Raw genomic sequence first — 14468 nt, forward strand, 5'->3', positions numbered from 1 at the left:
ATACTATATATATATGTATTATACAATAATAATTAAGGAAAAAGAGGCCATAAATTTGAAAGGTAGTAAGTTCGATCTGAGTGGTTACAGAGAGGAAAAGCAAGGGATGAAAATGTAATTATATTTTAACTCCACAGTTAAAAGTATTAAATAAGCAAACAGTATAAATTCATTTGCATGGCCCTCACGAGCTCTTTGCTTCTGGATCCTACTGAAAAGAGACCATTTCTCTCCTGCTTCAAACCCTGCAGCAGTAGCTGGGCGTTGGAACTAGATCTTTTCATAAATTTTTGTCAGCTATCATTCTTTATTTCTGGAAGATGAGCGATGACAGAAAGAAATGAAAAAGTAAGACTGCAGAATAACAAGCTTAACATCTAGATGTAGGTTTAAAAAAAACCTAGCAGATGTTCACTCATATTCTCTATGCGGCTATTGGAAGGATACAAGTCGAAGACTTCACCAAACTGCTTGGTGGCTAAGAGCGTAGTGATGGTTATTATGAAAACATCTATCTCCTCCTCCTCCGGGTATAATTTTTAGGATTACCAGCAGCTGATAATGCCGTTTTCCTTAAATCAGTTATTAATTATCCCCTAAGATGAAAAAATATCTAAATTACAGATAGCTCCATTTTTGTCTTTAAATGAACTCAGAAACCCTCGGGTTTTCTCAGTTAAAGTGTTTTTCCTTCTGTGTTATCCTTTCTCCCCAGCGCATCCTATGAAGCAAATTTATGTTTCGAGTCTTGGCGATGCTCCAGAGACAACACTGCCAGCAATGACTTTTCTTCCAAAAATCCAGAGAATGCAGGGTGAGCTTAATCTGGGCGCGGCTAATTATATGTTTGTAAAGCCTCTGCTGCTTGTTCTTTCCTCTTTTGTTTATTTTTAACACAAACGTATACACTCTACCCACTGTGGTCCAACCACAGTTACAACCCCTGAACTTCCCGGGACTTTATCTCTTGCATTTATTTATCCAGCACCCGGCAAATAATTCACTGAGTTCTTGCATGCAGTACACTTGATCCCTGTCTTCGTAAAGTTTACAGTCAAACGGACGTACGGAGTTTACCGAGTCCTTACTATGTCGTGCGTCGTGCTAAACGTTGCGTCTTCTCATTGTTATTCTGCGATTCACCATCATGAAATGACTTTCACTGCCATTTTATTATGTATCATACACAAGCAAGCAGGAGACTGGAGAGACCATAACGATCATTATTATTTGTTCACACTTGTATTGAAAGATTTGTGGATTAAAGCGGGACACAGCCGTAGCAAGAGATGAGAACAGAGAACAAGATTGTCTCCTGAATCGTCCAGTGTATCCATGCAGAAGCCAGTTTACGTGCTTCATCTTCTCCTGAGTTAGGAAAACCATGAGGTATAAGTTTTAGGGGACATTTCCACACATACACTGTTTAAAGGGGGAAGGAGTCAACTGACAGAGACCCTTTCAGTTCCTTGGGATTTTGTCTTCCTTTTGTTTAGACTTTTCAAAGACCAGCTATCTGAGGGGTGGGGGATAATAATGATCAAAAAGAAGAAGACCAAGGAACTATAACTTATCCCTGGTGGTCCAGGTTACTTCCGGATGTGGTGTTACGAGGCAAATGTGAAACCTTCTATCCTAGGTAAGCCACTGTGTGTGGAACACCAGTCCTCAACTGACATCCTAAGTAATGCACCCTCTTCCCACTTGAGTGATTTTTAAAATGTAGATTATTTAAAAAAACTTTAGTCCCTACTGCAATGTGGCTTCTTGTCCTCCTAGAGGGCACCTGCCTCTCTGAGCACATTGCTTACCTGCCGCTTCCAGTTGGTGGCACAATAACTCTTCCTCCCAGCACCTTGATTTCTGTCCTTCGTGTCTGCATGGAGTTGTTGGTGTTACTTTTGTATCAAGCTGTCACACACACCTCTACCAACACACAAATCCATTGGAGCAAGCACCTTGGCTGGTGTGCTTTCTGCTAATCAGGACCTAAATAATGTCTGGTACATATGAGAACACCAACAATTATTTGTCACACGAATAAATGGCTTAATAAACATTTTCCTATAAAATACAAGACATTAAAATAAAACTTCCATTTATTTCATGTAGGCCACACGACGGGAGCTACTAAAATATTGCAACATACTTGTATATGAAACATTTGTAGGTTTTTGTTGTTTCTCATTCTGACACAGCTATAAGAACAGTGAAGCCAAGCTAAACTAGGGTGCTGAGGTGTATAAAAATAAAACATTTTGAAATAAAAACTACTACAAGTCTACTGTTCCTTTGCTCCTGGGGAACTACAACATACTTTTGGTGACATATTATTAAACAAAAGATTGCCAAATAGTGAACATTTTTATTTTTGTTTCTTTTTTGTTGTTTGTTTGTTTATTTATTTTTCTCTCCATCTTTATTAAATATTTTTGTTTCTTAACTCAATTATATTCTAGTGGCCCTGCAACTGAGAGCAGTTAGAATGGTGGCAGTGGTGGGGTGAGGTCGGTTGAAAGGCATGGGGTTCTTTGAAACCCACTGTATGACATTTTCACAAAGCAACTCAGCACACAGCCTGTGAAGATCAGTGTTTCCTCTAGGAGCTGACGTTGTCACACATGTCAGTCTGGAACTGCTGACTCCTGGGTGACTCTCTGGTGGCCAACTGATACTTGTAAAACAACAGAAAAAGCTACAATAAAAGGACTACTTGTGGTTAATGGAGCTGTGTATAACTAAGAAAAACAGAGAACTCAGGAGTTGAACTTTTTAATATCCCCAGAGGTATCAAGCCTCATTTCCAACTCACTGTGCAAATACCCCCAGAGCCTTCTCGTTTAAATGTAATAGGTTTCTAAAGAGAAAGGAATCGAAACATGGATTTGCAATCTGCTGACGTAGGGTTAGCATTTCACTTGTCTAAATGGAGAGTGGTGTTCTGAGGTTTCTTACTTTATAATACAGAATCCGTGTACGCTCTATTAGGACAGATGGTAATAGAAGGTCTTTTAGAGACATAAAGGGAGCAACTTAACTCAAAGTGATCAAGATGAAACTGCTTTGACTGATGTCTCCCTTCAAGTCTGAACAGAGGTCGAATCTTATTTGGATGATATTGATGTGACATTTTTGAGTTCTTAAAACTTAATTTCATCTTGAGTTGATTTTGCTTTGTCAGTCGGTCTCTTATTCCAAGCAGTTCATTATCATTCTGGGGGAAACATCCTGCCAAGGGTGACTGTGGTGACTGGTAGTCCCTTCCAACTGCCAGGGGGCAGGTTCTTATCCTACTGGGCTGAGTAGCCAAGGGATATTACTGAAGCATTCAAGTTCTCCGAGCTGTAAATATTGACTAGCAATGAAGGGTCATGAATGAGAAAACGCATTTTCCACAACCTAACCACGGTCAGCTCTCCTATCTTCCAAATATTTTCTAGTCTTTCAAGTTAGAGCAACTCGAAACTCATTGTTTGGCCAAGAGTCACTTCTGCCACCTCATCTCCTAGAACCCTGAAGAATTCTCAGACATTAATCAATCTGGACTACCGTTACGAATTTATTTATGACCTGACCAAAAATGTGCTGAAGTTTTGACCCATGCCTTGAATTCTGTCTGTTTTGGGTAATAAAATCTTTATAGTGGCAATAAAATTTAAGATGGGTTTGTGAGGGTGGGCTTTCATCCAATATGACTTGGAATGCTTATAAACAGAGGAAATTAGAAAAAGAGAGGCCAGCGTAGAGGGATCAACTTGGGACATCCATATTGGAATGGTGGACCTGTATAGTCTGAGGCTATGAGAAGGCAGGAGAGACATATTCAAGTATTATGTCGACTGTAACTAGAGGGAGCACAACCTTGCTAGCCCTTGGTTTCAAGATCCATGAGGCATTAAGTTTCTTCTGCTTATTATCTGGCCTTTGGCCCTTTGCTATGGCAATCGGAGGAAAACAGTTTGAGTACCTACTGCCTTCTAAGAGTCACGTTTGTCTTCATCTGTACAAAAACATAGAATAGAATGTGCCAGTCATTTCCTAGGTTTGAAGGCAGAGCAAACGCTTTGGGACTTTCTCATGAAAGTGAATGCACTTGGATTAGGCACCATGGGCGTGTGGGCTTTAGCAGGAAAAGTTTAGTAGACACTGAAGCATAGGGGGAAGCTGAGACAAGCAGATAACTTCAAAAGCAAAAGATATGCGTCCATACCTCGTGTATCAGTTGTGTAGACCTAATTCCAAGAACTCAATTGGCAATGGATTTGTTTAATTAGGCTCCTTTTAGAAATAAGAACATATGGAGTAAATTCTGCTAGCTCACTTCAGTATTCCAATTTTGGCCTTCTTTCAGAAAATCTCAGTTTAGGGATACTTGGTTATTCTCTAGAACTAGAATCCTGAGACTGTTGGACTTACCAAGCTTTGGAAACTGTAAAGAGCAGAGAACAAGGCCAGACATCACAGAACCCAGAAATACAGTGCGGAAAAATTATGAGTTTAATGTCAACCTAGGCTATATGTAGTTTGAAGCTGGATTGGTACTGTGCAGTGTTGGGGTACATTGTGTGAAGGTGTGTCTCTGTATATTCAGTTATTAACTCTGTACCAGCAGAGAGCTAAATGCTGGCAGGATTTCGATATTGTTATTTCTATAGCCTGTCACTGCTCTTGTATTTTATAAATAATTATCTTTCTTCACTAACCTAGAGGCAATTTAGAAATTGTATCTGATTTGGCTCTGATGAAGAGGTGATGGCCAATGGCCCATGGCTGGACAGGAAGTGAAGGGCAGAGCTTCTGAGAGAGAGAGAGAGAGAGAGAGAGAGAGAGAGAGAGAGAGAGAGAGAGAGAGAGAGAGACAGAGAGACAGAGAGATAGAGAGACAGAGACAGACAGAGGCAGAGAGATAGAGATAGGGTGCTTGATGGGGGAAAAGTAGACAGGGGAAAGTCAGGAGGCAGACATGGAGGGTACAGGGTGCTCTGGCCCCAGAGGAGCAGAGAGGAACAAGGATAGCCACATGGCAGGACAGAGTGGCAAGATAGTCAGATTAAGTATAAAAGCTGACTTAGAGACTGCTCTCACCAAAAGGCCTAAGCTTTAAAATCTTGAAAAGACTCTGCGTCACTATTTATACCACTGATGGGTCTGAAAAAGTCCCGTTATAATGTAGCAAGAACTTATCCGATAAAATAAAATAATATAATAGAATGAGAAGGAATAAGTCAGCATCTTAGTGATGGAAACTATGTAGTAGTAGTCTATTTCTTTTTCTTTCTTTTTCCTTTTTTTGGGGGGGTTCCTCTTCAAAACAGGGTTTCTTTGTGTGGCCTTGACTGTCCTGGAACTCACTCTGTAGATCAGGTTGTCCTCAAACTTACAGAGATTCACCTGTCTCTGCCTCCTGAGTGCTGGGATCAGAGGCGTGCACCACCACCACCCAGCTTTAGACCTCATTACACAAGAGAGCTTCCTCTAGCTTGGCTGAGGGGCTTGCTTCCTGCAGGGATGGTTGCAGAGGACGCTGGAGATGGTGGGCTTTAGCACATTTGCTCACAGACATACTTGAGAAGCAAGAACTAACAGTTGTTCCAAAGGTTTTCTCGAGTCTCTCTGAGGGACAATTGTTCCTTTTTAAGGAAAACAGTTAAAACAATCTTGCTTATACACAGGAGTCTTCTCTTATTTTTTGGACAATGTTTTTGGCTAAAGGAACCATAGAAATCTAAAAAGGTGAACTTGTTTCCGAGGCGGAGGATAGAGACATAAGCCTCTTTGGGCTGGAACTGTCTCCAAGATTTCTCTCTTTACTCTTTTCATAATCTTTAAAGATTATAAATATACTTTTAAAAGTAGGAAAAGAAACAATTAATAAAATGCAAAACAATGGAATGACTGAATTGAGTTCACGTGGTTAAATACTTTTTAAAAAATCTGTCGTAGTTTATAATAAAAAGATTGTAAAGACAAGAAGAAGTATTTATTTCAATACAAGTTAGGAAATGCATTGTGTGTGGCTGTTTCATAGAAATAATTTCACTGTAGTAGGATCACAGGTTCAGACCCAATCTAACAACTGCCTGACTTTCCATGAGAGCCTGAGCCTCAGGCCCAGAGATGGGAACCATGTGCCTCAACTCCCTTGGACTCCTGAACTCTTTAAGCATTCCTCATTTTCAAGCATTCTGAACCTTGCAAATGCTATGCCTCTCCATGGCTCCCCTTCTGCTCCTGACAAAGACTGACTTATCCTGACCAGAAAGAGTCTCCAGCTTTCCCTATTCTACCCCAGACACCATTTTAAAAGTATTACAGCCATTGCCACCAACCTCTCAGTACTCCTGAATGTTAGTCGCTATTACTTTCAAAACCCCACTTTCCAGTTGAAGAAATAAAATGACAAAGAGACCCGTAGTTTGTACAGGGAGACGAGGCAGAGAGGAACATTAAAATTGAACCCCATCTCTTCAGTGGATACTGGTCTCAGCTATTTTCCGTGTTCCTCCTTTGAGAAGCTGTCCTGAACCTCTAGACCTGATTTCTGTGATTACCTCTAGTGACACATATCCATAATTCTAACACTCCACTTGGGAAAAATGTGACAGGATCGCAAATTCCAGACCAGCCTGGATTACAGAGTGAGTTTGTGCCCAGCCTGTGATGCATAGCAAAGCCCAGTCTCCAAGGATAAGAGGACAAGGAACTGAGACATCCCGTAACATCTACCGTGAGAGATAAAACCAAGTCCATCAACTTTTCCTGATCTAGTATGAAGAATGGGGAATATTCTTAAAAAGAGATTGAAATTAAGATTGCATCCATATTTTTTGGTTAAGGTACAAATGTCATGGTGGTTTGGATAGCAATAACGTCCACAGATTTGTAATTTTGAATTCTTGGTGTTCAATTAGTAGAGCCGTTTTGAAAGGGTTAGTTTGTGTGGCCTTGGTGAAGGAAGTGTGTTACTGGGGGTACGATTTAAGGTTTCAAAAGCCCAGGCCCAGCCCTCAGTCTCCCCTTCCCTTCTCTTCCTCCTTCCCTCTCTCCTTCCCTCCCTCCATCCATCCCTCTGCCTGCTGTCTGACGATCAGGATGTAAGCTCTCAGCTGCTTCCCCAGTGTCTGCCTGTCCCACACTCCCCATCATGGGCTTCATGATGCCCCAATGCTTCTTCCTTTATAAGTTCTCCTGGTAATGGTGTTTCAGCACAGGAGTAGAACAGTGACTAAGACAGATGTCTTATAACATCTGCTGATATACTTTCAGTGTGGATAGGGTCTACTTGACTCTCACTGAAAGAGAAACTTGAAGTTACTTTAAAAAAAAAAGATAACTTTACCTTCTGAATCCTTACAGCCTCAAGGGCATCATAAAGAAGAAGCTGATGACAACTTGCAAATTGTTGAAGGACTGCCATGCACAAAGCCCCAAACGACTGAGAAGAGGAATGTCCTCAGCTCTCAGATACAAACATACGCCTGTTTGCGTGTCCGTCTGTGGCTGTGACCTTGCTCCACGCCTTAGTCTCATTGTTTTTCTCTTGGCATGGCTGGTACTCAGCAACTTCAACCTCACGTTACATTTCTCCTGATGTTTTATACCACTGGGTTCCTTCTCACACTGTGCCTTTGTGCTTTACTGCATTCCCAATGGTTTATGTTTGTTCTTAACAGCCCATGAGATGTTACTCCTGGGAGATGCAAACAGGACCTTCTCAGGCAGTTATCATCGTGTCCTTCCTGTACTCTTGTCCTTTATGGGGCCTTTGGTTGGTATAATTGATACTCCTGTTCAGATCTTATAATTTGAATTTCTTTATAAGCTTTGTGCTTTCTAGGACACAGCAGTTTTGCACCAGATTCCTTGGGATATAGGGATGCTAGACAATTCCTACCGATAATGGTTGGGCAAAGGAGTAACTGAAGATTCCCCTCCAATAGCCATGACTTCATTAGCATTGAGTAGTTAGCCACAAATCTAGTACAGACCTCTTGTTAAGGCGGTCTTATGTTCAATAAGGGGGCTGTCGGTTGATACCAAGGTATGTGTGATGTAAGTACTTAATTTTGAGGCTAATTTTCCTTAAATCTGTTGGTTGTTGTTGTTGTTGGTTGGATTTTTGTAGAACTTTGTTAATGCCCGTGGACATTTTGCAGAATCATAACTTCTAACTAAAGAACCTGAATTGCGTTTTTTTCTTGAGATGCTAGGATATGACTTACAGGACAGACAGAATTAAATAAATAAATAAAAAAGACTCCGGGCAGGTCTGACTTAAGAGTCAGACATAGACTTCAATCTCATGTCGGAATCCTTTGTTATCTTTTAGTTTCTTAAAATTGGCCATAAAGTGTTCTATTTGTGCTGACTCATTGGCATCTGCTGATTAGAGCTCCAGGGCAGGACCAGGTAGGTCTCTTCTCAGCCGTGAGGGGTTGTGGAGACACAGGTAGCAGCTGGCTCTTCAGTTATGTCTTGTGCTGATTCTCTAACGATGAGACACTGTCAACAAGCATTCTAAGGGATGGAGGTTTTATTCTGACTTATTGTTCTAGGTGGAGAGTCCATGACGGCCGCGTGTACATGACAGTCAGTCAGAGCAGCAAGAGGAATCACATCTCAGCTGTGCACAGAAAGCAGAGTGGGCAAGCTGGGAGTGGGGTTGGGCTCTAGACTCTTAATCCTGCCCTCAAGTGATGTACTTCAACAAGGCTCCCCATCGCAAACCTTCTATAACCACCCCCAAACAGTACCACAGACTGAGGACCAAGTATTCAAGTACACTAGTCTGTGGAAACAATCTCCCTCCCTCCCTCCCTCCCTCCCTCCTTCCCTCCCTCCCTCCCTACTTTTCTCCCTCCCTTCCTCCTTCCTTACTTCCTCCCCCCTCTCTCTCTGGTTATTTTGAGACAAGTTCTCTACAGACTAGGCTTGGCCTCAAACTCAGAGATCTTCTTCCCTCCTCCCTCCCAAGTGCTGGGATTAAAGACCTATGTCACCATGACCTACTAATGGGAGCATCTCTCATTTAAACAAAGACAAACAAGATAGCCGTCTGAATCAAAACCAGGTCCCGCTTGACGTAGGAGCGCACGCCTATAACTGTAGCATTGGACTCGAAGCTTGTGCTTCACGGTGAGATGCTTTCTCGAGTGAACCATCCTTTCCAATAATAGCTTGAGCCGAAGATTATGGAGAAATTGTTCTTCGGTATGGCTTTCTCACATTTCTCACAATAAGAGAATGTCTTCTGGTTATGAAACTTGTTTCAGACTCAGGCAAATTTCCAGACAAATCCCGCAAGGTCGAGGTCTAAAAAACAGAGGAATTGTGACCATTCCAGCAGGAGTGAACGAATACTAAAGAAAGACACTTGGGTCCCTCCGTTTGGGATCAGGCTATTGAGACAACGGACACGAAAGAATTGGAAAATTCCCAGGACTCGCATGCAGCAAGGACACACTGGTGACAGTCAGAGGAACATCTCTTCTATCTTTCTGACAGGAATTCCATATAGGACAGACAACTCTCAGGACAGACAAGAGCCAGGGACCAAGAAAATGGGAAAGCCAATGAGAGGCAAGAGCATATCTTGATCAGGGTCATTTGCTTCTCTCTAAGCTTCAATTTCATGTCAGAATCCCAGAGGTAGGCATGGAGAGCCGTTGGACCTTATTTGGTTCCTCTCCTAACTGTGACTGCATTGAACAAATCTTCCTCTCCTTCCACAATTGCTTGTCTTTTTAACCAGCACACACTGAGGATTAAATAGCTTGTTCAGACTGTTGGAGTCAAGGCTTTGGCCCATAACTCCAGCAATACATATATTTAACATATATTAAATACATAAATTAAATCATCCCTGTTCATGCATTGTTAAAAATGACACTCATTTTGTGTATATGTGTGCGCTCGTGTGTACCACATTCATACACCACAGTGTGCTTGTGGAAGCCAGAGGACAACTTGCAGGAGTCAGTTCTCTGTTTCAACAGGAGACCTAGGGATTGAATGCAGCTTCTCAAGCTTGTCACCCAGTATCCTTAGCTACTGAGCCTCCTCACTGGTCTTTCCTCACGTCTCAATTAATCCATTTATTTAACAAACACTCGTATTTGCTAATCACTGAACCTGAAAAAAGTATATGTGTCTTCTAAAAAATGCACAATGAAATGCATCAGTTTTAGATCAGACTTTCAAGTGATCTGTAAGATGGCAAAAAAAAAAAAAAAAAGACGAGGTGGCTGATGGGAGCTTTGTGCCAAACTCATGGAACATAGGTAGTTCTGCATCTTCTATTCTGGAAAACGGGAGTCCTCACAATAAGCTGACATTACCCTGAAACTTGTCCTTTGTCAGAGTTCTGTTGCTAACATCTTGCTATGTAAAAGGAACTCTTCAAGTGCCTGTTTGCCTGTGCTGCTCTCCCAGTTTCTCAGCGGTGACCCCTGAGCAGAGTTCTGATGGCGACGTCTCTGCTGTCTCTTGTGGAACAGGCGACTGTGAGGTCTGAGCCAACTCTAAGACCGTACTTCCTAACTGTGGATTCTCACCGACACACACATTTGCCAAATAAACATTTGAAGTGAGTGTGGACCCAAGCTTCAGTGCTGCCCTATAATTACCAAGGTTGAGCTTCCTAGAGGGTTTTTTTTTCCCCTCTCTCTCTTTTCTAAAATTCATTGCTTAGTGTTTCCTCCCTACTCTGTGGGCCCGTGTCTTTAAATGAGTGCTTCTGGGAGGCTTCAGCATGAATGACTAGGAAAGCCATCCCGCATTTGTAAATACCGAGGAGACCACACATGAAGCGGAGGTACCAACTCGTTATATCTGATCCTTGTTTAATATTACATTGAGTCCATCTCTGGTGCATTTGTGTATTGAGATGTGAGGAAACTCCAGAAGGTATTCATTTTAAATACCATGGCAACTTCGAAGAGTGGGGAAAAGACTTTTTTAAAAACGCTATTTGTTCCCCTCCCACCCCCGAACCTGCCTTCATGAGCTGATTCTGCAAACACAGCAGTTAAGTAAGTCATCTGAGAATAAAGTCAATCACAAAGGAAGACTAGCCCCAAGAGGGCGCTGTGTTCTGCATGAGAGGCACAAAACAGGAAAGCGTTGGAAGGAATGCAAGACGCTAGACTGTTAGACGTTTGCAGGCTTCCAATCACTTCACATTTTCAGAGGAGCAAATCTTACTGATGGTTAGTTCCTGCCTCAAGTTGACAGTTTACAAATAAGAACAGTAAGCTTCCATTTCAGGGCAGACAGCTTGGAGCCCTCTCCAGAAGCATTTTTTTTTTTTTTTTAAATGAGACTGACAGAGCCGCACAAACTTTTCAGGCAGCGAAGGATGAACGCTAATGCTCCGAGAAAGCATGCTGGATGAGTGGGCTTCCGCCGGCACCCCCTTACTGTAACAGCAAATAAGGCTTTCCTATAGGCGGGCTCTTTGATTCTTGGAATTTTGCTCTTGTAAATGGAAAGTGCAGGAGAGGGTAGCCCCTGTGCGCATGCCTTGCTGTTTCTTTGATGCAACGTTTCAATGATCATTCTCTACATTGCCCTGGATACGGGCACGCACGTGCACGCACACACACACACACACACACACACACACACACACACGCACGCACACATGCATTCATGCACGTGCACACACACGCATGCACGCACGCATGCACACTCACACACACGCACACATGCATGCACGCACTAACATACAGTCAGTGGAAATGTTCATTAAAAAACCTTTCTGGACCTGAGCCAATGCTAGGGGAGACATCGTGATAGACACGCTTGACAAGAGAGCTGTGTAATGAACTCTGACCTATCTGACCTGTCCCTTAGGAACTTTGCAATCAGGAGACTATAATCTCATCCTCCAGACTTTCTCACATGTAAAACAGAGGTGGAAGCTCAAGCAACTAGAACTGTTGAGGAACTGTAGGAAATCAAGCCCCCAGCAGAAGTGGCTCTCAGTACAGAAGCAGCAATTCACTGGGGGATAGCTATTTCAAGGGGAAGCCAAGGTTTTAGTCTGTCCATGAATTGAGCAGGGTAGAAAGGAGAAGCTGTCCACAGAAAGCTTCAAGAAGGCCAGTTTGTTACTGCCTCTGCCTCTACTCTTAGGACTTGGGGAGGATGGCTTAATCTCTTCAGCCATGTATGGAGTATGAGGGTAATAGTTGTGTGTGTGAGAGAGATGTGTGTGTGTGTGTGTGTGTGTGTGTGTGTGTGTGTGTGTGTGTATGTGTGAATTGAAGGGGATTCTAGATAATTAAATATATATGTTAAATATATACATTTATTTATTTAAGTACACTGTGTTTGTGTGAGGGTGTTGGACCCCCTGGAACTGGAACTACAGACAGCTGTGAGCTGCCATGTGGGTTCTGAGATGTGAATCCAGGCCCTCTGGAAGAGCAGCCAGTGCTCTTAACCACTGAGCCATCTCTCCAGCCCCTATAAATTCTTATTATCATTTATAGTTCATAATAGAGTGCTCCGACTGTGCTACTCAATTTAATATTGATAATAGACAGACCTGGAAAGACAATCTTAAATGTTTGATCTAAGGTAAGAAGGAGAAACTGCAAATTTATACTGTGATGTGAAGTCCATTATATAAAAAAAAAGGTGACAACATATAAAATGTATGAACAGGGAAAACAAATCAACAATGCTATACACCAATGCTCCAAATCCATTCATAGGGGAAAAGAAGGTTTTTAGAGGGGTCTTCTGGTTTTATTAATGGACGCTTTGTGATATTTTTTGAAGGATGGACACTATTATAAGAAATTACAATTATGGGCTGGAGAGATGACTCAGTGGTTAAGAGCACTGACTGGTCTTCCAGAGGTCCTGAGTTCAACTCCCAGCAACCACATGGTGGCTCCCAACCATCTGTAATGAGATCTGATGCCCTCTTCTGGTGTGTCTGAAGACAAGTGACAATGTACTCACATACATAAAATAAGTAAATAAATCTTTAAAAAAAAAAGAAATTACAATTGCATGACACTGTCAAGTGTTATTCTAATTTTACAGGTGAGGAATTTTGGGTCAGAGAAGCAAAGTAAGTTATTCAACTTTACAGAGTAAACATCAGAGCAGATGGATATCTCAGAGTTTTGCATTTGCCTATCTCTTTTTTTGGAAGATAATTTTGTAATTATATTTATGTACAGAAAATGTAGTGTACATCTAACCCAGTTTAGTGGCCAGTTCTTTAGCCTTTGCCTTTTTCAGGTTGGCAATGTGAGCCACAGACTTAGGACCCGGGACGTTGCCTCCCCAGTGGCGGCTGATCCTATTAACCTGTGTGAAGGCAACAGTGGTGCACGTCTTCCTGTGGACCAGGTGCCCCAGCCTGGCCTTTCTCTTGATGGTGCAGTAGGGCACTCCCATCTTTCGACACAGGGCAGGCAGGAAAACCACCAGCTCAATGGGGTCTACATCAGGAGCAACCACCACCAGCTGAGCCTTCTTGTTCTTCAACGAGGTGGTGACTGTATTGATTAGACTGTATTGATTGTATTGACTGTATTGGTTGGAGGACAGGTGGTCTCTTTGTTGGGACGTCCCCATTGCCAGCAGCTTTCTTCTGAGCATGGGCCAGCAGCCTCTGCTTCTTCTCCTGCTTTGTCTCTGGCCTGTACTTGTGGGCAAGCTTAAGCAGCCTAATCGCTCTTTACCTGCCCAGGGCCTGGGGGAACTGGTTGATGACAGGAGGCACTTTGAGCCGCTTATAGGATGGCTATTTGTTGCTGCAGCCTGATGTAGCAGGGCCATTTGATTAAATGTGTTCGATCTCTTTTGGGCTGGATAATCTGCCCAATGCCGAAGTTCTTGGGATTTTTCTCAAAGGATTGACCACCTTTTTGGCCTCCTGTTTTTTGACGAAGGTAGAGGCCGGGGCCACCTTCTTCTCTTTCCTTTGGGCATCTTGCTCGGCTTGCATTTGCCTGTCTAATTGTTTTCAGAGGTTTCTCTTTAGTGTCTGTCGAAAGTGTGAGCTGGGAGAAAAAACAAAACAAAACAAAACAAAACAAAGCATAAACCAAAGCAAGAGCAAAAGAATAGCTTTACTGGGGCCTCAGGATAAAGAACCTGACTCACTGTAGCGGTTTCTGAGGAAGGGGAATATACTGGAGTTGAGGGCACATTAAGGTTTCATTCAGTAAGCAAAGACTGAACAACGCTAGTATTGTTATAACAAAAGCATGTTATTCTAACCTGAAACATAGTGCAAACCCAGTAGATTAATCGGAGATGCGGATTATCTAAATGGGACTTTAAAAATAAGAGGGGCCCACACCAGTTTTCTCTCTGTTGTGTCTATCTTGTACGTCCTGTTGCTCCAGAGTTTCTGGAGTAGAAAATAAAGTTGACACTCAACTGTGCTGACTAAACACATTGTCAGAAACACATCCCCTGAAGTGATGATGAGAGAGAATTCT

General features: G+C 42.4%; 1 pseudogene; it reads right to left on the minus strand.

Annotated features, from left to right (window-relative positions):
* Positions 1–13212: 13212 nt before the first annotated feature.
* Rpl7a-ps25 (ribosomal protein L7a, pseudogene 25) lies at positions 13213–13969 on the minus strand (annotated as a pseudogene).
* Positions 13970–14468: the final 499 nt, after the last annotated feature.

The sequence above is a fragment of the Rattus norvegicus genome, chromosome 1, assembly GCF_036323735.1.
Source record: "Rattus norvegicus strain BN/NHsdMcwi chromosome 1, GRCr8, whole genome shotgun sequence".
In the NCBI taxonomy this organism is placed as follows: domain Eukaryota; kingdom Metazoa; phylum Chordata; class Mammalia; order Rodentia; family Muridae; genus Rattus; species Rattus norvegicus.